This window comes from Chiloscyllium plagiosum, unplaced genomic scaffold, assembly GCF_037043375.1.
Source record: "Chiloscyllium plagiosum isolate Xiang-an unplaced genomic scaffold, Cpla_swu_hap1 HiC_scaffold_45, whole genome shotgun sequence".
Classification (NCBI taxonomy): domain Eukaryota; kingdom Metazoa; phylum Chordata; class Chondrichthyes; order Orectolobiformes; family Hemiscylliidae; genus Chiloscyllium; species Chiloscyllium plagiosum.
The window spans coordinates 52,286,455-52,311,375 of NW_028270183.1; the positions used below are offsets into that span (position 1 = coordinate 52,286,455).

The 24,921-nt window shown below is 41.1% G+C and overlaps 1 pseudogene; it reads right to left on the reverse strand.

Annotated features, from left to right (window-relative positions):
• Positions 1–333: 333 nt before the first annotated feature.
• LOC148136668 (uncharacterized) overlaps positions 334–24,921 on the reverse strand; it is a 49,841-nt pseudogene continuing 25,253 nt past the window's right edge.

Below are 24,921 nucleotides of genomic sequence, written 5' to 3' on the forward strand. Positions count from 1 at the left end.
GTCTGTTGTGTAAGCTAAGAAATTAATTGATTTCAGCAACCTACTACAATACAAGCGAGTTCACACTGGAGAAAGGCCCTACCCTCGCTCTGAATGCGGAGAAGGATTCACTCCATTAACACACTTGCTGAGACACCAGCGAATTCACATTGGCGAGAGGCCATTTACATGTTCCATTTTTGAGAAAGGATGCATTTAAGTCATCCATGCTGCTAGTACATCAACGGGTTACAAATGAAAAGAAACCGTTTAAATGTCTGGAGTATGCGTAGTGTTTTATAAGTTTCCATGAACTGAAGTCCCATCAACGTCTTCACACTGATGAGAAACCATTCACGTGCTCTCACTGTGGGTCTGACTTCCCATTGTGCATCGACACAGTTTAGCTGCTGCATCTTCTCGAGCAGTAACTAGACTTCTCAAGGACTTCCGTCGCTGTGAAACATAATCAGTAATCTGAATGTGTGAAAACAAATTTATAAATACATACCAAGGTTGAACAATTGAAGAAAAGGTACAAGAGCAGAGTGTAAATGCAAATCCACCAGTCTCCTCTCATCGGAGAGGAATTGAGGAAAACTGTATATTTCATGTTTGAAAATTAGAATATAGTTTAATTAAAGAGGCTATTCACATCCAATGAAGAAAACGCCGGTTGACAGAATGAACATAGATCAATTCTGGATGCAATAAAAGCAGGATACAATCACGTTTTACTCAACTGGAATGCGTGTGCCACTATCGACTTTCCAGACCACAGGAGCTGCTCCCTTCATTAGAAAGGGAAGTGACTGGTGGTGATTTAATCAGTGGGCTACAAGATCTCAGGCAAGTGAAGAGGGTGAGAAGGACAGTTGCTCATGGCATTCTTAACCCGGTATTGGGAAGGGGACCCATGCTGTTAGCATCACACTACTTTTGAAACCAACAACCCAGCCAACTGAGCTAATCCAATACTTCCTCACAGCGGTGTAACATGTGCGGATGAATTATTGAATCCCTTGCTACACACAGTGTAAATGAAAGGCCTCTCCTCACAATGCGTTTTCTGGTGTTTCATTAAAGCAGTGTCACTCCTGAAGCTCTTCTCACAGTCAGAGCATTTACATTTTCTCTCACTGGTGTGAACAAGCCCATATATGCAGAGATTGGAGATCCAAGTGAATCCCCTTCCACACAAGAAGAAAGTTAGTGTTTGTCACTCATGTGAATATGCTGGAGCTCACTGAGTACAGATGACCAAGTGAATCGCTTCCAACACTCAGTGGACGCGTCTCGTCTCCATCCAGTGTGGTCAAGCGTGTGTGTTTGAAGCTTTCCTGATTTAATAAATCCCGTCTCAAGCACAGACCAGACAGATGTTCACTCTCCAGTTTCAATGCGACTGGGTCACATTGGAGAGGACTGTGAAGGTTATCCTGCCCGAGCGGAGCAGAGAAGCTTCTCTCCCAGTGATGAAGACGCTTGTGTGACATTAGGCTGAACCCCGAAGTGAATACATTTCCACTCATAGAACAGCTGAAAGAATTGTCGCCCATGTGAATAACTTGTTGTTGAATTCAAATTTCTGAATTTAAGACCTGTGCAAATCATAAAGATTTTTTTCCCCACAATCAGCTGTAAGGTCTCTTGTGAATGTAAATCCACAGATGCTACACGCGGCTGGACGACAGAGTCAATCCCTTTCCACACATGGAGCAAGTCAACAGTCTCTCCTCAGAAAATCTGTGTCGATGAGCTTTCAGCTGCTCTGAGCAGTTTGTAATCCTTCCCACAATGCGGTCATTTCCATGTTGCTGATCTCCTTACATATCTCCAAGTTGAATGATCTGTTGAATCCCTGCCCTTAACCACAACATAGGTATGGCTTCTCTGCAGATGTTTTAAAGAATGTTAATTGGATATTGTGAAATATTTTCTGCAGTCAGTGCACTGGAATACTCAAACTGTACTGTGTGCGAGTGCGTGTGTGTTTATGTGTGTGTGTGTGTGTATGTGTGTGTGTGTGTGTGTGTGTGTGTGTGTGTGTGTGTGTGTGTGTGTGTGTGTGTGTGTGTGTTAGCGATTTACACTCACATTGTCGTTTAAAATCTTTTCTAGCAAATATATCAGATAAATATGTAGTCTTCATGCCCTCCTGAATGTAGTGACTCTGTTGGATCTTGGATCTTTATATCAAGCTGAATTTGACTCACTCTTCTTCAATTCTTTCAATCTTTTACTCTGCGAAATATTATCTCTGTCCATACAAGGTAAAATCTAAGAACAAACAAACCCAATTACGGAAAGTAATATTTCCACTATTGCGCACCCCTTCCAAAACAAATGATCCGATCACATTGATAGATGCAAAAAGCAGTAGCAAACACGAATCAGGTTGTTGTTTCCAACGTCAATGAGACATTGTGCATCCTGAGGTGTCATCATGTTGTTGGACATACGTCGCCAATTGCTGGACTGCTCAAGCTCCCTTTCCAGAAGGATATTACACAGGAGATGATACCCTTTGTTGCTACTGTACATCGAAGATGAAGGTGATGGTAAAGTGTTTAACAATCAAAAATGATGCTTTGTCCCAGACGTTGACAAGCTTCTTGAGTTATTGAAGTAGCATTCAACCAGGCAAGCGAAGAGTATTCCATAACAGAACTAAGTTATCTGTGGTAAATAATGGGCAGTCAGGAAGTGGGTTGAGCAGTGCAAGATGTTTAGCCTCTGCCCTGATCTTGCATCAACTGCATGTGTATGGTAAGTCCTGTTCTCTTTCTATTCAAGAGTACACCCCAGAATGCTGCTTGTGGTGGATTCAAGAATAAATTTGGTGTTGAATATCAAAACGGGATACTCAGATTGTACCTTATTGAAGAAGGTCATTTTCAGGCATATATGTGATATGACTGTTACTTGCCACTTGTGCAGATTGTGTATGCTCTCCAGGTGTTGTTTCATATTAATATATTATATTTGTGATTTTCTTCAATCGCAGGTTGAGATTCCAGCTGTCAATGAGAAAAAGTCTAACATCTCAGCTTCCAAACGTACAACCTGAACATATGCACTTGCGTGACTTCAGTATCTGAGCAGTTAAAAATGATATTGAATGCTGTCCAATCGTCAACCAATATTCCCCCCCTGTAGGGAAAGTCATTGACAAAGCAGGTGAAGATGATTAGGCGAAGGCCCCGACCCAAACGAACTCCAGAGGGAAAATGTAGAGTGCAGATTTTGGAAATCAGAGTCCAGAGTGTGTTGCTGAAAAGGCGTGGAATGTCAGCCAGCATCAGAGGAGCAGGAAAATCGACGTTTCGGCCATGAACCCTTATTCCTGATGAAGGTCTGCTGCCTGAAACGTCGATTCTCCTGCTCCTTGAATGCTGCATGACCTGCTCTGCGTTTTCAGCACCACATTCTCGACCCATTTTAACTCCACTCTGGTAAGGAAGGTGTGGATTTTCAAGCACCACCGGCTTCACAATTGTATCATGACACATGTGAACAGGTTGATTAAAAACGTCACCTGCAGTAAAATCCAGAGATTCAAGTACACTGTTGTATTTGTGACAAATACCACTTGTGTGTTAAGCTGCTCAAACCGCTATCACCCAGGACAGTGCGCAACCAAGGAAATGGATTCTGAAGAAAAGGCACACAGGACTGGAATTGTTAACTATGTTTCTCTGTCCATCTATATTGCCAGAACCGCTGACCTCCTCGATCCCTTTCTGTCTTAGTCTCAGATTTTCAGCTGCTGCATGAATTGCCCTCAGGTCCCTCCCTGTACGAGGACGTCACCGTTCCGCCCGCGCATGCGTCCAGAATCTTAACCAAACTGGCGGCTGTTCAACCCTGAACTGCAAAACAATTCCCCACTCGTTACTTTGCAAGTTGCACGCTTTTCGCTGTAAGCGTTTTTAAACGCTGTTGGCCTGAATGCCTCTACAGCCTTACCGTCTGGAAAAGTGCATCTTTTTCATTTACCACGGAGATAAAGCCAGCATGTGAATTGACCGCCTTCCTCTGTAGCGAGTACAGTCTCACGGCGGGGAAGGCTGGGTACTCACCCAGCCATTGAATCCAATTGTTACAGAATGCTGAAATATATTCATTACTCATTTTCTTTTCCCTGCATTTCAATCTTCTGCTTCCAACTAATCTTTAGAAAATAAAATTGGCGGGTAAATAGACAACTCAAATTGTATATATCTATCACAGCTTTCAAATCCTCTCGACAACATAACCTTGGCATTAAAATAGATGATTCCTCAAACATTTTGTAAATTCCCATCCTGAACTGACGGTGATGGATTTTAGAAAGCCCTTTAACATGTGCATGGTTGAGACTCAAATGAAGAGATATATTTGTTTCTCCTGAATGTCTCTCAACATATTTATTTCATCATCTCATTTCACCGAGATGTGGAAGGTATGAAAACTGAAGTGTTTCTCTGATTCCATTTGTGTGCTATCTTTTAAGCTACAAGGTCCATCAGGAGAGCTTGCATTGAAGTGCGATCACATTCTTTCGGAAGTGAATATCATTGATCATTGCATACACATACACTCCCACACTCAAACACGCACCCTCTCACAGAGTTATACTTCTTTACACCCACAATCATACACAAACATACACTCTGTCTCACTGAAACAAATAGCCACTCCTCCACCACACACACACACACACACACACACATATATACAACTATCAGTATCTAGGGTTTATCTGTATTTTCAGAATTACATTTTAGTTGGCTCACACACTTCATTATTCCATATAACATTCGGTAAATGCCCATTTTTATTTCAGAATCGTCTGACCAATGTGGCACAGATAGCCTCACACAAGGAAGCTCACACCTTTAATACATGATGTGAGCAACAAATCCACACTGACCCTCCGAAGAGTAATCCACCCAGACCCATTTTCGCTCTGACTAATGCACCTAACAATATGGCAATTTAGCAAGACCAATTCACTTGACCTGCATATCTTTGGATTGTGGGAGGAAAACGGAGTAACCGGAGGAAACCCACGCAGACACGTGACGAATGCGCAAACACCACACAGACAGCCACCCGAGGCCAGAATCGAACCTGGAGCCCTGGTGTTATGAGGCAGCAGTGCTAATCACATCATGGCACCAATTGTTACAGTTCACTTGAGAATGTGACTTTTTAAATTTTTTTGTAAATTACCAATGGAAAAACTGAAAGCAACATGGTCATTCTAACAGACGATAGGCTTTTAAAAAATCCAGGTTCTTTTTTAAATATATAATTCCAGTTACATCACACTGCAAAATATTGCTGTAAATTCTGTGTTTTGAAAACTTTTACTCCACAGCTACCTGATGAAGGAGCAGTGCTCCGAAAGCAACTGCTTCCAATTAAACATGTTGGAATGACATCTAGTGTTGTGTGATTTTTAACTTTCTTAATTTTCCCCCAATCCAACAACGGCATCGCCTCAATTAAGAGGCTGACAGCCAAATTCGCTCTCTTTGCCTCTCTCTCTCTTTATTTCTGTCTCTGTCTGTCTGTCTGTCTCTCTCTCTCAAGCACGCACGTACACACGGAGACACACACACACTTTCTTTCTCGCACAGACACACACACTCCCCTCTCTCATACGATCACACATACACTCCCATACTCACACCCACAGCGAACTGTCTCACGCCCATAAAACCACTTTACACTCACACTCACACATATACACATACATGCACTCTTTCACAGACACTGATGCACCCAACACACACAGCCACATTTTCCCGCACGCACATCTTAATTTGTGAGTTGAATTTGTACTTGAAGAATTATGTTGTACTTTGCTCAAAAACAGCATGAATCCATGTAAGATTCTGTGAATCCATTTTGAACATTACATTCAGTGTGTACATTTGGACACAGGTAGCCTCACACAAGGCACCTCAAACCTTCAACGCATTATCTGCGCTGGCATGGCACATCTTGTTAAAGTTCACTTGAGAATGTAACTTTCAAACATTTTGTGCGATTGTACATATGAAAGAACTGAAAGCAACATTGGCATTGTAAAAGATAAGAGAGTTAACAAATAATCCAGGTATTTTTAATATATCATTTCAGTTAAATCACTCTTAAACTTTGTTATAAATACTACATCTTCAGATCTTATAGTCCACAGCAACCTGACGAAGGAGCAGTGCTCCGAAATGTAGCACTTCCAATTCAACCCGTTGGACAATAATCTGGTGTGAAGTGATGTTTAAAAATTGACATTGATATCGCCTGCTCAGGTCAACATGGTAAAGACGCAAAATTCGGACGGGTGTCCCCAGAATTTCGCATCTGACATGTTTCAGCGGAGAGGTAAAGCTCTGCTTTTTTCTTTTTTCTTCTTTTATGAAGTGTCAATATTTAAGGAATATTTGAGGAAATGGCTTGACAGTGGAGTAACATCGGTGAATTTTCATTTCTGGTCCATGTTCAGTGAGATTGAGCTCAGTGTGAAGTTGTTTTAATAATCGGGAGAGATATTTCCTGAATAAGATTACAACGATTGGTAACACAAGAATTTCCTGAAAGGAGGCGGATTGCAGACTTGCGAGCTGTCACTGACACTTAACACGTCGATATGGAGTAATCTTCATGGCCTCTGAGTTTCTGTCAGGCTATCGATTGGACAAATACATTATATTTTCCTTTCTGATGTTCACACTAAATTGCTCCAGTAAATGTTAACTGACGATGTATGGGTGCTAGCTTTTTATTCGCAGCATATGGTTAAAATGTTTAAGCAGCAACCCACGCATAAAACGATGAGCTGAAATGAAAAATTGAATCTTGCAACTAGATTTCGCTCTGATGTCTGACTTTGTTCGGCATGTGGTAACATCAAATTAATAAATCCACTGAGGTTGCCAGAAGGACAAATTATGTGAGTCTATCAGTCATAGAGTCATAGCCTTAAATAGCATGAAATACATCTTTGCCTCAACATGGCCATGCCGACCAGATATTCTAAAGTGATCTCCTTCCATTTGCAAGGATTTAGCCATATCTCTGTAAGCATTTCCTATTCATGAAAGTCGTCCAGATGACTTTCAAATGTTGGAAATGTCCCCTCCTCCAAAACTTCCCCAGGCAATTTATTCTGTACATGCATCACAATTTGGATGAAAACGTTACTTCATTTCCGTCTCAGTTTTTTCTTCTCTCACACTAACCTTATGCACTCAGTGTTTGTACTCTCCAACAGTGGGAAGAAGACCTGAGTTACTCGCCTTTACCATGATCCTCATGACTTTATAAATCTCTATAAGGGGACCCGTCATCCTTCAGAGAGCTTGTCGCCATCAAATTCAACATTCCAGGCAATCTTTTCTCAACTTTAATTTTTAACGTTTTCCTTTCGATAGGAAAGTTATCAGTTTGCGATACATTATTTGAAAGTGGTCTCACCAATGTCTTGCATAACTGCAACCTCCCAATCTTCTACTCAATACCCTGATAAATAAATGCAGGGATGCAAATCACCTTCTGTAGCATCCTGTCTACCAACGACTGCACTTTCAACAAACTATGAATCTACACCCCAAGGTGTAGAGTAACGCGTGCTAGGTTCTACCTTTAGGTTTATAGAAAGAAACTGTGGACTGATGATGCTGAAGGTCAGAGTCGAGAGTGTGATGCTGGAAAAGCACATCAGGTCAGCCAGCATCCGAGGAGGAGGAGAATGGACGTTTCGGTCACAGTCCTTCATTACAAAGTGCGCATGTTTGTTGATTTGACTTTCCAAATGTATTACTTTGCATGTAATTAATGTAAGCTCTATTTTTCCACTCCACAACCCAGTAGATGATCTGACATAAGGTACTGTCATATTCAGAGATAATCTTCTTCACTGTAAACAACACCACGTACTTTGGTGTCATCTGCGAAAACACGATGCACAACTTGGAAGAGTTGATCAGATCGGTAGGACAATCGTGGATGGTTTTGAAACTTGTTAAGGAAATAAAGATGGAGTAGAATTTAATGAAATACAGGACGCTGGGAAGCTTGGACGAATGTAGTGATCTTCGGGTAATCATTCACAGTTTTCTGAAGTCAGCAGAAGACGTGATTTTGATAGTTAATGAGGCATAGACCACATTTACCTTCGTCAATTGTGTCATTGTACAAGAGAAAGAAGGTATGTTTGGAATTTTAAATAGCATTAATCAGGCTGTGACTGTATGCAGTTCCGGTAACTACACTACAGGAACGATGTGATAACACTAGAGGAAGTCAAAGAAGAATAGAGATGTACAGCATGGAAACAGTTAGCTCGGTCCAACACATCCATGAGCACAAGATATCGCAACCCAATCTAGTCCCACCTGCCAGCACCCAGCCAATATCCCTCCAAACTCTTCCTCTTCATAAACCCATCCAAATATTTCTTCAATGTTGCAAGTTTATCAGCCTCCACCACTTCCTCTGGCAGCTCGTTTCATGCATGTAACACACTCCCTGTGAAACAGCTGTTCTGTTGAACTCTTTCAAATCTTTCCTTTCTCACCCTCAACCTATGCCTTCTAGTTCTGGTCTCCACGATCCCAGGGAAAATTATTTGACTATTTATGCAATATCCATGCCACTCAAGACTTTGTAAACCTCGAGAAGGTCACCCCTCAGCCTCCGACGCTTCATGGAAAATAGCCCCAGCCTGTTCAGCCTCTCCCGTAAGCTCAAATCCTCCAATGCTGGCAACAGCAAGGTGAATTCTTTCTGAACCCTGTCAGGTTTCACAACATCTTTCCGATAGGAAGGAGACGGGAATTGCACGCAATATTCCAGCAGTGGCCTAATTAATGTCCTGTGCAGCCACAACATGATCTCCCAAATACTGCACTCCATACTCTGACAAATAGAGGCAAGCATACCAAACGCCTTCTTCACTATCTTACCTACCTGCGAATCCATTTTCAAGGTGCTTTGAATCTGCACTTCAACGTCTCTTTGTTCAGCAACCCTCCCTAGGACCTTACCATTAAGTATGCAAGTCCTGGTAAGATTTGCTTTCCAAAATGCAGCACCTCGCAATGAGCTAAATTGAACTCCATCTGCCATTTTTCAACCCATTGGCCACCTGTTCCAGATGCTGCTGTCAACTTATGTAACCATCTTCACTGTCCACGACACCTCCAATTTTGGTGTCATCTGCAAAACTGCTAACTGTACCTCTCATGCTCTCATCCAAATCATTTATGTAAATGACAAAGAGTTGAGGACACAGCACTGATCCTTGTGGTACTCCACTAGTCACAGGCCTCCAGTCTGAAAAACAATCCTCCCCCACCACCCTCTGTCTTCCACCTTTGAGCCAGTTCTGTATCCAAAAGGCTAGTTCTCCCTGTATTCCATGATATCTCACCTTGCTAATCAGTCTCCCATGGGAAACATTGCCGAATGCCTTACCGAAGTCCACATAGATCACATCAACTTCTCTGCTCTCATAAATCTTCTTAGTTACTTCTTCAAAAAACTCAATCAAGTTTGTGAGACAGGATTTTCCACGCACAAAACCATGTTGACTATCGCTAAGTCGTCCTTGCCTTACCAAATACATGTACGTCTTGTCCCTCAGGATTACCTACAACAACTGCCCACCACCGAGGTTAGGCTCACCGATCTATAATCCCCTGGCTTGTTCTTACCACCCTTCTTAAACAGTGATACCACGTTAGTCAACCTCCTGTCTTCCAGCACCTCCCCTATGATTATTGATGATACAAATATCTCAGCAAGAGTTCCAGCAATCACTTCTCTATATTCCACAGAGTTCTCGGGTACACCTGATCAGGTCCTGATGATTTATCCACCTTTACACGTTTAACAATATCCTGCAATTCCTCCTCTGTAATGTGGACATTTTGCAAGATGTCACCATCTATTTCCATTCAGTCTATATCTTCCATACACTTTTCCACAATAAATACTGATGCAAAATATTCATTTAGTATCTCCGCCATTTTCTGTGGCTCCTACCAAAGGCCGCCTTGCTGATCTTTGAGGGGCCCGATTCACTCCCCAGTTACCATTTTGTTCTTAATATATTTATAAACATCATTTGGATTCTCTTTAATTCTATTTGGGAAAGTTATCTCATGTCCCCTATTTGCCCTCCTGATTTCCCTCTTAAGTATACCACTATTGCCTTTATACTCTTCGAAGGATTCACTCGATTTATCCTGTCTATACCTGATATATGCTTCCTTCTTTATCTTTACCAAAACCTCAATTTCTTTACTCATCTAGCCTTCCCTATACTACCAGACTTTCTTTTCATCCTGACAGAAATCTACTTTGTCTGGATTCTTGTTGTCTCATTTCTGAAGGCTTCCTATTTTCCAACCGTCCCTGTTACCAGCGAACATCTGCCTCCACTCAACTTGCGAAAGTTCTCACCTAATTCCGTCAAAATTGGCCTTTCTCCAATTTAGAACTTCAACTTTTAGATCTGGTCTATCCTTTTCCATCACATTTTACTACGAAACGAATTATGGTCGCTGGCCCCAAAGTGCTTCTCTACTGACACCTTAGTCACCTGCCCTGCCTTATTTGCCAATGGAAGGTCACCATGGTGTATTAAAGACGCAGGGTTAGGTGCACAATCAGTTTTTATTGGCCTGGACTGCACGAGGATATTGTTAACCTTCGACAAAAACGCCATACTTGTGAAATGTTCGGAATGGGACATTTTGGCGCCGCCCTTTTAGCGCTGATCATTTGAGCCCGTCATTTTGTGTCTAAACTATTTTGACGTTCATTACATTGGCTCTGAGTGTTTTTGCGCCAATTCAGAATTTAGAAAAAGTCTTGAAGAGACCATAAGAAATTCGTTATCATTGCATTGCAAGAAATAAATCTAATTCATCTTTATTCATTATTTTAACCTATTCAGTATTTAAAAAAAGAATTTCTACATTTTGCTACATTTATCTGACACATTTTAATTCATCTCTCTTGCTTAGAATGTTTTCAGCCATTTATGGTATGGGCTCAACAAGAAAATAGAAAGAACATTGTATTACAGCTTTCCAACATGAAGACTGAAGGGCTAAGGTATATTCAAGAGAGTAGATGACTATTAACAATTTTTAAATGAGTAAATGATTACAAAACGAGATTCGAATCTGCAGCGGGTCATGACAGATTTGACGATCAACTCTTGCTAGTTGATAAAATTACGTCGGTCATTCGTCATCCTCTCTTCTTTAAACAAACTAGACTTTTTAAAATCTGAATTGGCGCCAAAACAGCTCAGCCCCAAAGTAATGAGCGCCAAAACCGTTTCGAGCCAAAACGGCGTGGTCAAATGATTTGCGCCAAAAGGGCGGCGCCAAAACGTACCCGACCCCCAAATGGCAGGTAAATTACAGGCGGAGATAACACCAGGACCTTTGTTACCAATTCCCGCATGTGAGGAATGTTTTACACGGGTTATGAATGATTGTGTCGGACCCATGCCGAGAAATAAAAGTTGTAAAGAGCTTGCATTGGGCATAAAGGGTGCGTCTACCAGATTTTAAGAGTCAATTCCATTATGAGAATTAAGGCAAAATCATGGTAGAGGAGTTCGTCGCTTTCTTCACGTGGTATGGCCGACCCAGAGATGTTTATTTGAATCAAGGTTCTAATTTTATTGCGAGACAGTTTATGGATTTGGATTTTAAATCAAATATGCATCAGCCTGAATCTCAGAAAGCTTTAGAAACCTGGCATCAGATATTGAAGATCATGTTGACAGCGTACTGTCAGGATTACCAGAATGATGAGGATGAAGATATCCTCATCAATGTTTCCCCGTGAATCATCTCAGCTTCCTCCCTTTGAGTTAATATTCGGACATGAAGGTGAGACTCCATGAAATTATTTAATGAAAAAAATGATAAGACCAAAGCCCAAGAGCTCCGAATTAGATTATGCATCTGATGAAAGGAAGAGATTAAATCGATTAGGTGATTTAGCATAAAATGAAGCAGTTTGCAGATAAAAACACAGATTTGGACATTGACTTGAGATAATGACGTATTAGTATTGTTGCCAGTGATAAGACGCAATTTACAGCCAGGTTTAGTAGCTCCTCAGAAACTTGGAAAACTTTGAGTTTGGTGAACTATCTCATACAGTTGTTGACATGTTGAAACCGTATTAAGAGAGATATATCTGAAGTTGTGGTTGTGTTCGCCGAGCTGGGAATTTGTGTTGCTCGGCGAACAGAACCACAACAACGAGCACCCGAGCTACAAATCTTCTCACAAACTTTGTATATATCTGAAGAACCACGTGTTAGTTACTGTCCACCAGATTGAGGAACCAAATCCAGGTGTTGCAGATTTTGATGTAACTCAAAATACCTTTAAAACCAAGAAGGCCTTGAGGTTTTGGGAACAGGTTAATATACTATCTTCCTTGGGAGCAAAAAACATATTTGAAAGTTTGTTACTGTAGTATGTGGACATATTTATGATTTTCAAAGTTTGTGCGAAGATTTGTAGCTCGGGTGCTCGTTGTTGTGGTTCTGTTCGCCGAGCTGGAAGTTTTTGTTGCAAACGTTTCGTCCCCTGGCTTGGCGATATCATCAGTGCTTGGGAGCCTCCTGCGAAGCGCTTCTTTGATGTTTCCTCCGGTGTTTACAGTGGTCTGTCCCTGCCACTTCCAGTTGTCAGTTTCAGCTGTCCGCTGTAGTGGTTGGTATATTGGGTCCAGGTCGATGTGTTTGTTGATGGAGTTTGTGGATGAATGCCATGCCTCTAGGAATTCCCTGGCTGTTCTCTGTCTGGCTTGCCCTATGATAGTAGTGTTGTCCCAGTCTAATTCATGTTGCTTGTTGTCTGCGTGTGTGGCTACTAAGGATAGCTGGTCGTGTCGTTTCGTGGCTAGTTGATGTTCATGTATGCAGATTGTTAGCTGTCTTCCTGTTTGTCCTTTATAGTGTTTTGTGCTGTCCTTGCATGGTATTCTGTACACTACACTAGTTTTGCTCATGCTGGGTATCGGGTCCTTCGTTCTGGTGAGTTGTTGTCTGAGCGTGGCTGTTGGTTTGTGTGCCGTTATGAGTCCTCGGGGTCGCAGTTGTTTGGCTGTCAGTTCTGAGATGCTCCTGATGTATGGTAGTGTGGCTAGTCCTTTTGGTTGTGGTATGTCCTCGTTCCGTGGTCTTTCTCTTAGGCATCTGTTGATGAAGTTGCGCGGGTATCCATTTTTGGCGAATACCTTGTATAGGTGTTCCTCTTCTTCTTTTTATAGTTCTGGTGTACTGCAGTGTGTTGTGGCCCTTTTGAATAGTGTGCTGATGCAGCTTCGTTTGTGTGTGTTGGGGTGGTTACTTTCATTGTTTAGGACTTGGTCTGTGTGTGTGGCTTTCCTGTATACCCTTGTAGTGAATTCTCCGTTCGGTGTTCTCTGTACCATCACGTCTCGGAATGGGAGTTGGCTATCCTTTTCTTCTTCTCTCGAGAATCGGATTCCAGTGAGTGTGGTGTTGATGATCCGGTGTGTTTTTTCTATTTCCGTGTTTTTAATGATTACAAACGTGTCATAGACATATCTGACCCAGAGTTTGCAATGAATTTGTGGTAGCACTGTTTGTTCTAACCTTTGCATAACTGCCTCTGCTATGAGTCCTGAGATTGGTGATCCGCATACGTGAACATCAACTAGCCACGAAACGACACGACCAGCTATCCTTAGTCGCCACACACGCAGAAAACAAGCAACATGAATTCGACTGGGACAACACTACTATCATAGGGCAAGCCAGACGGAGAACAGCCAGAGGCATGGCATTCATCCACAAACGCCATCAACAAACACATCGACCTGGACCCAATATACCAACCACTACAGCGGACAGCTGAAATTGACAACCGGAAGCGGCAGGGACAGACCACTGTAAACACCGGAGGAAACATCAAAGAAGCAGTTCGCAGGAGGCTCCCAAGCACTGATGATGTCGCCTAGCCAGGGGACGAAACGTTTGCAACAAAAACTTCCAGCTCGGCGAACAGAACCACAACTCCATATTTATGAATCAGATGCATGGGAAAATGTGATTGTACATGAAGCAGACGTCGGGAATTCTGTTCTGATAAACCAACACCCCAATCAGCTTCACACTTCCAAAGCCATCGAGGTCAAGAAGGGTGTGGTAGCCAAACTTAACGAGGATGGAACTGAACTGAGGCAGAGCGCGTGAAGTTCAACAATGTTCTTTCTCAACAATTTCCACATGTGAAGAACGTTTCCCATGGGTTATGATTGATTGTGACAGACCCCTGCCGAGATATAGAGGTGGGAAACTGTCTTTTTTAGCCACAATTGTTGTGTCTACCGGATTACAAGAGTCAATTCCATTACGAGAATTAAGGCAAACAGAGTGGACACCAGACCAGACGGGACTCAACGATTTTGTGTAGATTATCGAAAGGTCCACACCGTTACAAATTCGGACTCAAATCCAATACCGAGATTGGCGGTCTGTATGGAGAAAGTTTGACAAGCAGTTATATCACCAAGTTGGACTTACTTGTGATTATGACAAGTGCCTTTACCAGAAACAGTGAAAGGAATTTCTGCGCTTGCAAACATAAATGAGACATATCAAATCAATGTGATGCACTTTGGAATGTATAACACACCCACAACATTTCAAAGACTCACAAACAATGTTGTAGATGTTTGAACAAACTGTGCAGTCTGTTTGGGCAATGTAGTGGCGTTTCGCAAACCCTGGTATGATCACATTGTGCAGTTGGCAGAGCTGTTTGAACGGTTACGAACGGTGAATTTGGCAATAACATTATATAAAAGAAAAGACACGAAAGCAGTGGTGACGTTCTTGGGACATAGCACTGGTCCTGGAAAGTTGATCCCACGGAACGTAAAGGTGATCGAGGAAATTCAACTAAGAAAGTATAGATAAGATTTGTATCTCTTCAATTATTCAATGTATTTATCTTGCAAAAGTTTAATGTGAACTTAAATTAAACTCATTCACATGTCATGGTAATACTGTGAAGGCAAAGCAGAAATTGACCCATTTATTCATCCTGGTGGTTGTTTGTTTTTCTTCAGGGGAAGGTGTCATGAAGGCTGATGTGTGCACTGTATTTTTAAAGGAGAGCGGAAGGTAACACGAACATATAGAAGGACACAGTGAACCAAAGTCTTCATATGTAACATTTGGTGGCGACAAATACTTTGCACGGTGTTGCCATGCAACTAACAAATTTAATCCCAGCAAATCACTTTCAGTCATACCCCAGATAACAACGATCAATCGAATTTGCATTTTAGTATTTGGCATGGCATCAAACCAATGAAATGACCCCATGTTTGGGGAATAAAATCAGACATTTTGAAGAGATCAGCAGAGAATAGCAATGACTACCAATAAACAGACTGTCAGCTATGTAGCTGTCAATACATTACCTGTCTAAAAACAAATTTATGCAGCAGGACATCAAAGTCTAACTCTAGAAACCCACAAAGAAAGGGTTACATTTGGATATGATAACGGGTTTTCAATTTGATTTTGCCATAAATTTAGGAGGGCATGTATCGGACCAGTATTGCTGAGTGATTGTTAACGGTAGTTTGAAGAGTATCTTGTAAATAGTTTTTGGAATTAGTATTCTGTTTCAGACGTCAAGAATAAAATCTTTAATTTTCACTTGAAATGTTCCCCTTTGGGGTGATTGTTTGCCTCTCGAAATTTAACACATTGTGGCAAGTGGTAAGGTTCTGTGTGTGTCAGATTTAGAATTATAAGAACGTTTTAACCCGTGTCATAACAAAGTCTTCATGTCTTTCTCCACGATAAACACAGGGAAGAAATATTCATTGTGAACCTCGCCTATTTCCTGCAGTTCCACAAAAAATGCACATTCACACTCTTACTCTTGAGAGGCCATACACTTTCTGTGATTATTCTTTTTCTTTAATGTACTGAGAGAATTTCTGAGTTATCACCCTGATTCTCTCAGCCAAAGCTATCTTGTGCCTCTTTTCCCTCTCCTGATTGCCTTCATGAATAGACTTTTTTTTTCCACTGCAAAGTTTTAGGGACTCCCTTGACCATAGCTGCCTTTACGTTGAACATAACGCCTTTGTTCCTTTATTGTTGATCTTCTGTTCAAGAAAGTAACTAGTGACATTTCAGAAAACTAAAGAAAAGTCAGCATTGCACTGTCATTTGGAAGTTGTTGGAGAGTATTCTAATGGAAAAGTCTTTGGACGTTTCAAACCGCCTGACCTAATTTGACACAGTAAGCATGCCATTGCGCAGGCAAGGTCATGTCTAACTAACATGATTGAATGTTTCGATGAGGTGATGAAACTGTTCGTTTATGGTAGAGCTGTCGATATTATCGACATGGATTTTACTAAGACTTTCAGCAAAGCCTCTCATGAAGGTGTCGTCCAGAGATTTAAATGCATGCGATCAACTGTGAATGGGTCACATGAATTATTTTGGTTTTGCCGATACTGGGCAGAGGAACGTGGTAGAATGGCGGCTTTTTTTCTGAATGCAAGTCCATGACAAGTATAAAAGAGACCTAAGGGGCGACGTTTTCACAGAGCGGGTGGTACGCATATGGAATGAGCTGCCAGGGGATGTGATTGAGGCTGGTACAATTGCAATATCTAAGAGACAGTTGGATGGGTATATTAATAGGAAGTGTTTGGAGGGATATGGGCTGGGTGCTGGAGGTGGGACTACATTGTATTGGGATATCTGGTTGGCATGGACGGGTTGGACCGAAGGGTCTGTTTCCATGCTGTAATTCTCTATGACTCTAAGTGGTAGTCCATAGTTAACTCTACTGGAAACTGCTGTTTCTGGTTTGCATTATTGACATGGATGAAAATGCAGATGGTGAGTTTGTAAGTTCACAAATGAGATCAGGCTCAGTGATTTCTGGGAAAGTACAGAAGGTTTCAAATAATAGAGCAGGGTGTAGACCTGTTCCAGGTATGCACGGAGATTTGGCAGATTGTGTTGAATCCAGTGTTGCACTTGGAGATCATGCGTTAAGGAAAAGTATATAGTTAATCGTAGGAACCTGAACAGTTTTCATTTGAAGAGGGATTTTGGTTTCAAGTCCAGTGCTCCCTGAAAGTGGCAACACAAATCGACAGGGAAGTAGAGCAGGTTTATGAAATGCTTGCCTTTATTGTTCGGCGAATTGTGAGTAACAGTCAGGCTATCATGTTGCAGCTTGATAAGATATTAGTCTTGAATTGGAGTTCAATTCTGTTAGCCATCTTACAGGAAGTATATGGGGGCTTTGGAGAAGGTGCAACAGAGCTTCACCAGGATGCTACCAGAATTTGAGTATATGAGCGATAAGGAAATGCAATTAAAGACGTTGGGTTGTTTTCTCTGGAGAGGCGGAGAGTGAGGTGAGACTGGACAAAAGGTTACAGAAGTATGAAATTAATGGATAAGGTTATTGGCTTGAGTCTTTTCCCCACAGTGAAGTATCTAACTTTGAAGTGCATGCGTTTGAGGTGCAAAATTCAAAAGGGATATGAAGGGTACGTTTGTTTAACGCAGTGAGTTTTCGGTGTGTGGAATGTGCTATCATGATGTCGATAGTGGCAGAAGCGGGCGCTAAGGAAGCCTTTAGGTATGCACGTGAGAATGCAAGTCATGCAGGGAGATGGAGAAAGGGCAGGCAGAATGAATTAATTTAATTTGGATTCATGTTCAGACAACATCATCGTCCGAAGTGCAAGTTCCTCTGGTCTATGTTCGTTGTTCCTAGATCCCAAAGTTAGGTACTTCTGTGTCTAAGATAACCCGATATCGAGGGAAGAGTACATTTTTCAACACAGGGAAGTGAGTACACGTCGCGATTGATCTAACTCAATTGATATCAATTCAATCATTACTTCTCCTCTCTTTCTTCACAGCGCAGCTTTCCATATGTTGTTTCATGGGAAGATGTGGATTTTTGTTTTTTTATGTGCCATACCGGCTGTGATCAATTAATGACCAGAATGAATATTGACTAGGGCTTGAAGAAATATGGTGTCTGGATTCAAAAAGTAAAGCCAGGTAAGTGATGTGCAGATTGTACTATAGTGAATGGACATGGCTTCCACATTGCAAATAGATAACTTTCAGACAACTATTCGACTTTCTGTTATCGTCCGTCTGCAAATACGCATCAAATTCTCCTTTTACTCTGAAGCAAAGCATTCCAAGTTCAAAGCACTTCGGATCAGTAAATGCCTATGATGCATGTTTCATTCACTTACCAAGCTTCTGAACACTCTATACTCTGGTGAAACATCCCATAAATGGTAAGAAGTCTTAACATGTCCACTTACTCTTCGTACCTCAGTGTGATTAGATTCAATTGTTCATTTGCCTTTCTTTATTTTGGATCTAAATGCCATCATAGAATATAGAATGTAGAACAATGCAGCACATGACAGGCCTTTCAGCCCTCGATGTTGCCCCGACCTGTGAAACCAATCTGAAGTTTATTCACCCTAAACTATTACATTCTCATCCATATGTTTATCCAATGATCATTTAAATCCCCATAAATTTGGCGAGTGGACAAATGATGTGTGCGGGGCATTCCATCCCCTGAATGTCTCTGAGTGACGAAGCTACCTGTGACATCAGACCAATATCATTTATCAGAAAATTTAAATCTATGCCCCATTGCGCTGGCCTTCACCATCCGAGGAAGAAAGCTCTGACTGTGCAACTTGTCTAAACCTCTGATAGTCTCACATGTTTCAATTAGGTCACATCTCAACCTTCTTCTTTCTAACGAAAACAGCCTCAAGTCCTTCAGCCTTTTCTCATCATAACTTCTTTACATACTCGGCAAGATCCAAGTAAATCTGCTGTGAGCTCTTTCCAAAGTCTTTACAGTAATGTAATTACCAGAACCGCGCGCAATGCTCCAAGTATGGTTGCACCAGAATTTTGTACAGCTGAAACATACTCACATTGATATGACCATCAATCCCTCTACCAAAAAAAGCCAATACTCCATATGGCTTCTTAACAGCCATATCAACCTGAGTGGTAATATTCAGAGATCTATGCACATGGACACCAAGATATCTATGTTCACCGACACTATCAAGAACCTCTCCGCTTGCCCACCACTCGGTATTCCTGTTGTTCTTTCAAAGTGAATAACCTCACACTTATCCACAGCAAACTCCATTTTCCACATCGAAGCCGAGCTCTGTAGCTTGCCGATGTCGCATTGTAACCTACAACATCATTTGTCACTATCAACCAATCCACCAACCTTACAGTTCACAGTTTTCCTAACCCATTCTTCTCCGCCCTCATCCAGGTCCTGTTTAAAGATGACACACTGCAGTGGCCGAAAACAAATCCTTTAATTACACTACTAGGAACTGAACTCCAGGATATGCATCTCCCATCAACCACAACTCTCTGTCTTCTCTCAGCGAGTCGATTTCTGATCCACACCCCAGATCACCCTCGAACCCCTGCCTCTGAATTTTTGTGCAATAGCTTTCGATGCAGATCCGTTTCAAACACCTTCTTGGAATCAACCACTTCACCCTTATTCATTGGTTGTTCATCGTCTGAAAGAACTCAACAAGGTTTGGGAGGTGCGATCTACACTTCATAAAACCGTGCCCCATGTCTCTAATCAACTCATTCCTTTCTCGATGATTATAAATCAATCTCTTCTGACCTTTTCCAACACTTTACCCACAACTGACGTAAGGTTCACTGGTCTATAATTTCTAGTGGTTCCTTTACTCTCTTCTTGAACAATATGAAAATCATTTGCTCTCATCCTGTCTTCTGGCGCGATTGCTGGCGAAAATGAGCCATAAAGATCAAAGCCAAATGCTCAGCAATTTCAATTCTCAATTGTGATGTCGATTGACAAAATGAGTAATGCAAAAAGTGAGGTAATCTCCTCTGGGACTGTACTTTAATCCCACGAAAAGGTTAATGGTGGCCATGGAGCTACGGTTATTAAAATGCGTTAAATCTGTCTTGGACTGGCCCTCATGCAAAATAAAGGATCTCGCCTAATTGGCACTACATTTGCTCCCTGCGACATTGAGGTCTAATTAAAGCACTCGACACTATCTCAAAAATACACTTTAGAAAAATCACAGTTTTCATGAGAGATCGCCTTCTGTGTCCACTAACTTTATGAAGCACGTAACAGCAGATCCATAGGACACCTTCCTCTACAATCTCCCCTGTGCACCACTCAGCACCTGATTGAGTTCGTTCGTTAAGAAGAATTCTGGAATGGCAGTGTGAGTTTACCGACAGCACAAGGAGAGCAGCTGTTCTTTTTTTTTCACAAGGAAAATTATGGATAACTGTTGTTGTGCTTCTGTTCGCCGAGCTGGGAATTTGTGTTGCAGATGTTTCGTCCCCTGTCTAGGTGACATCCTCAGTGCTTGGGAGCCTCCTGTGAAGCGCTTCTGTGATGTTTCCAAGGCATTTATAGTGATTTGTATCTGCGCTTCCGGTTGTCAGTTCCAGCTGACTAGGTGGTCCCGGTATATTGGGTCTCGGTCGATGTGCTTATTGATTGAATCTGAAGATGATTGCAATTCTCTGGCTGTTCTCTGTTGGCTTGTCCGAAAATAGTAGTGTTGTCCCAGTCGAACTCATGTTGCTTGTCATCTGAGTGTGTGGCTACTAATGATAGCTGGTCATGTCGTTTAGTGGCTAGTTGGTGCTCATGGATGCGGTAGCGGCAGATACAAATCACTATAAATGCCGGAGGAAACATCACAGAAGCGCTTCAAATGAGGCTCCCAAGCAGTGAAGATGTCACCTGGACAGTGAACGAAACATCTGCAACACCAATTTTACAGCTCGGCAGAACCACAACAACGAGCACCCGAGCAACAAATCTTCTCCCAAACTTTGACCAATAATGGATAACGAACAAAACGCTGAATGAACCAGAAAATTACACATTACTTATTCGTTTGTGTAGCATATTTGGCGAATACAGACTAAATTTTCTCTCAGTAGATCAACGGTTAATGTTCTATCACGTCATTGCATATTTCAACAATGTAGTCAGTGCAGGCAGTCTGAACTGAGACGGATTAATCCCATATAACTGGCATAATTGTTTGCGAAATTACATTTCTTGACAATCAGTTAAAGCAGACAAGTGTTCTATTTTTTTTCCTATGCAATAGCTTTCAGGAGCTGCTTGCCATTCTTCCATTTCTGTGCAACAGGAACAAAGATAAAATGGTTGTTGTCCAGACTTTTTTTTCCTGTGACTCTGAATTAATTAAGTAGTTGCCTTATGTCTCCCTGTTGCAGTTCAAATAAAGTTCAGTGAGTCTTTACTTGCCTTTTTTCAGGTTTGTGGGCACTAATGACCTGCAATAATTGACATGATATCAGAAGTACTGAGCATCTTCTTCCATTTGTGTGCGATGTGCGACCTGCTCTCTCATGTCAGTTTCTGAAATAAAACTCAATATGTTACCTTGGATGCTTCTTGAAACGTGTCAACCATTTAGATCAGATGTGTTCTACATTCAGCACGACATCTTATGCATGTGTTTAAGATTTTCACAAATTCTCTTTCAATTAAAATCCTCACAAATGGAATCAGAAATGCAGAAACGCGTTTTAAAAAGGCTGGTTTTATTGTTGCCTCAGTTTTCCCAATTACCTGACACTTATGACATTTCTAGCAAAATTGAAACACATCTTAATGCATTAAAACTGACTTTTTCTGTATTCGCATGACGTTTTCTCCTATTGATAATTCATGTGCTTTCTACAACACCTCATTTCTGTGAACCACTGACAATACACATTTTTCAACTTCTGCCCATCTCTCCTCCTGTACCATAGTCTCCAATTGCTCATCAAGATATCTTTTTTTAAGATGGTCGCATTCCGAAATATATTCAGATTATTCTTCTGTGTACGCTTTTGGATACAATTGTTTCAGTTATCCATCGTTTGTTGTAACTTTGTTAATTTTTCTGAATGAAAAATATAGTCTTTGTCCACCACCTACTCATGATTTCGCTCAAACATTCCATCAAACACGATTACAGACAATTCTACTTTAACATTCTTATCTTTATTCATTGATTTCTCATCCGTTTTCGATTGGTGATATTTTGACCTTGTTATCAGATTGTCAGAAAAAAATCTCATGATATATCTTCTGTAAAACCTCATTATTACAGAATTCTGCTTCTCTATTGGGTGTTTCACCACAGTAGGTCGCAAACCTACCTGTGGCCCAGCTATATTGTTATAAAGCCTAGGGTTTCTCCAGTACTCATATTAATACTTCTCCACATTTCCCTTCACAATCCAACCTCACTGTACATATGGAGAATTTCTCGGATCACCATGAATTCTACGTCCAACATCTTTTCCAGGACTAGTAGTTCTGCATTACATGTCTCTTCATCCGTCAACATTGAAGATTGATCTGATCCCGTATTTCTGAATACAAAATCTTCTTTAGGTATTATTCCCACTCTATGAGAGGACATCTTATTTGCGCGAGTAACTAAATTGATGAAGAACTACCACTACCTTCTCAAATACAGTCTGTCCGGGGTACCACATTCTGGTGCAACATTTTAGCATCCATTGCGATTAATTTTGCAATTTTACCAACATTTCCTGGCTTTTGCTGCTTCCCAATATCTTCTTCCCAGTGTTTGTACTGAACCACAAATACTGTGAACTCATTGGGCCTATTTTATTCCAGTGAAAACATGTCAGCCCTTTAAATTAATTTCCCCCTTCACGAGTTTCCGTTGTATCTTGTGGTAAACTATCTTTATTATCTTCAATAACGTCTAGTTTGCCCTTACCACCAGAGGATTTCTCTTGAACAGCATTTCAATCACACATGAATTGAAATTAATGTTAGAAGCAAGATTTTGTCTTTTCAAAGTCAATATACGTTCGACCATTGTCCATTCTTAGGTTTCTAAATCGCTGCCTGTGATTTTCGGATAGAATGTCATATGCACTTAAGTATGGCTTCCTTCACCTCGTCTTATCCCCACCTCCCTTTTCTGATAGTGATGGGGATACACCACTTGCTCTACCTAGCAAATGTCTTTGGTTCAGTAAAACCCGTATCGTGAGTGGCCACTTCATTTGTTTAGCCTGTTTCTGGAATGAAATGAGAAAGGCTTCGACACTCTCCGCATCAAATGTGTATACTGCCTGGATACATTTGAAAAGACTTCCACCAAGTCTTCAGCTACGATGACTTTGCTCAACATCATTAACTTCCTGACAAAGCGTAACTTTTAACTTCACCTTCATCCATTTACTTCAACTTTCTATTCTAAGTGCCAAATTTTGTGGACCAAACTCAATCTGTTTCTCCCCATCCTTTCTCTCTCTGTTGTCTTTCTTCTGTGAGGGCACTCCTCTCCCCTTCTTTTCTTTTTTCTGAGAGTGACTCGGTCCTTCTACTTTTTCCTCTGTCTTCAACTTAATGAAAACTATTTCAGTTCCGGTTCATGTTCAAGCTGCTTCATATCCATTTGAATTCGAGTCAATTCCAACGTTTCCAGCAAATTTAAATGTTGCACTATTGTTGTTATTACCGTTTCGTTTCTCACAGGCGAAGATCAAAACAACTCCACCTTGTCTGTGCATTACATCCTGCCAGTTGCAATACCTTTAACTTTATCTTTACCTTCTGTAAAATGACCAAATTACTTCATCCCTCACCCGCAGAAAATTCTCACTGACAGAAAGAGCCATTCCACCATAAAGTACTGTTTGAACACCTCGAATTGAACACGCAGAAAAAAAAGAAACCGACATCTGCCACTCACCTTTGAGTCCAACTACTCTAAAATCAAATTTGAATGAACCTTACATCCCAACAAAATACAATGATACAGGTTTGACCCTCTCAAAGTATTTTCAGAAGGTGGCCCTGACTGTTTATTGTATGAAGGTTGATGTGACGTGAGTGTTCCCCATCTGATACAAGTCATCAATGCACTGGACTTTCAGGAAAAAAAAACAGTAATTTCAGGACAACAGTTGTCGCCCCAACAAATGAAAACGGGATTTTGAATAACTTAACTGTTGAAAAACTTCACCAATCCGCTCCAATAGCTATTAGTAATTAACTGTTCCAATACTTTAACAGCACATGAACATGCCAATGGCAAAAAACAAACAAACACAGACTCTTACAGACCGACGGAAACAACTTCAACGACATAACCTTCAATATAAAGTCTGAAAAATCCTTTAAAGAAGCTGGCGACTTCCCTGCACTCCACCATCTTGTGTCTGCTGGAGCTGAAATAAAGTCGAAAAAACAGGCATGAACGGAAAGCACTGACCATTCCTTTTCCAGTGTTAAATGGAAATGTAATGCATGAAAATAAAACTGTTGGACTATAACCTAGTGTTGTAGTCCAACAACAACACCTCCAAATCATTATGAAAATCGACACTGCGGCAGCTATGCCTTCATATAAAAAAGACAGAATATCATTTATGAAGTGACAGCATTGCAAGCAGCACAATACGTTTCTTTTATGATTCTACTTCTCTCGCAAAGGTATTGATATTTAATTCCACCCGCATATTCTTTAATTGCTTTGGTTGCTTAAATATCGTAGAAACTATGCATGTTGTCAGTAAGGAATATTGATATTTACTCAGTGTTCTTTGTCTACTCCCAGATCTTCAGATGAGGTAGAGTAAATTTCCAACTCGTCTGGAATGTGTTACAGGATAAGAGGATTGCATTCTTCACATGTGATACATGAAAAAATATACAATTTGGTAAGTCAATCTCTTCGTGTGCATTTTTTCTCGATTCGCCACTAAGTATGCAATTTCAGAAACTGGACAAATATTCGTAT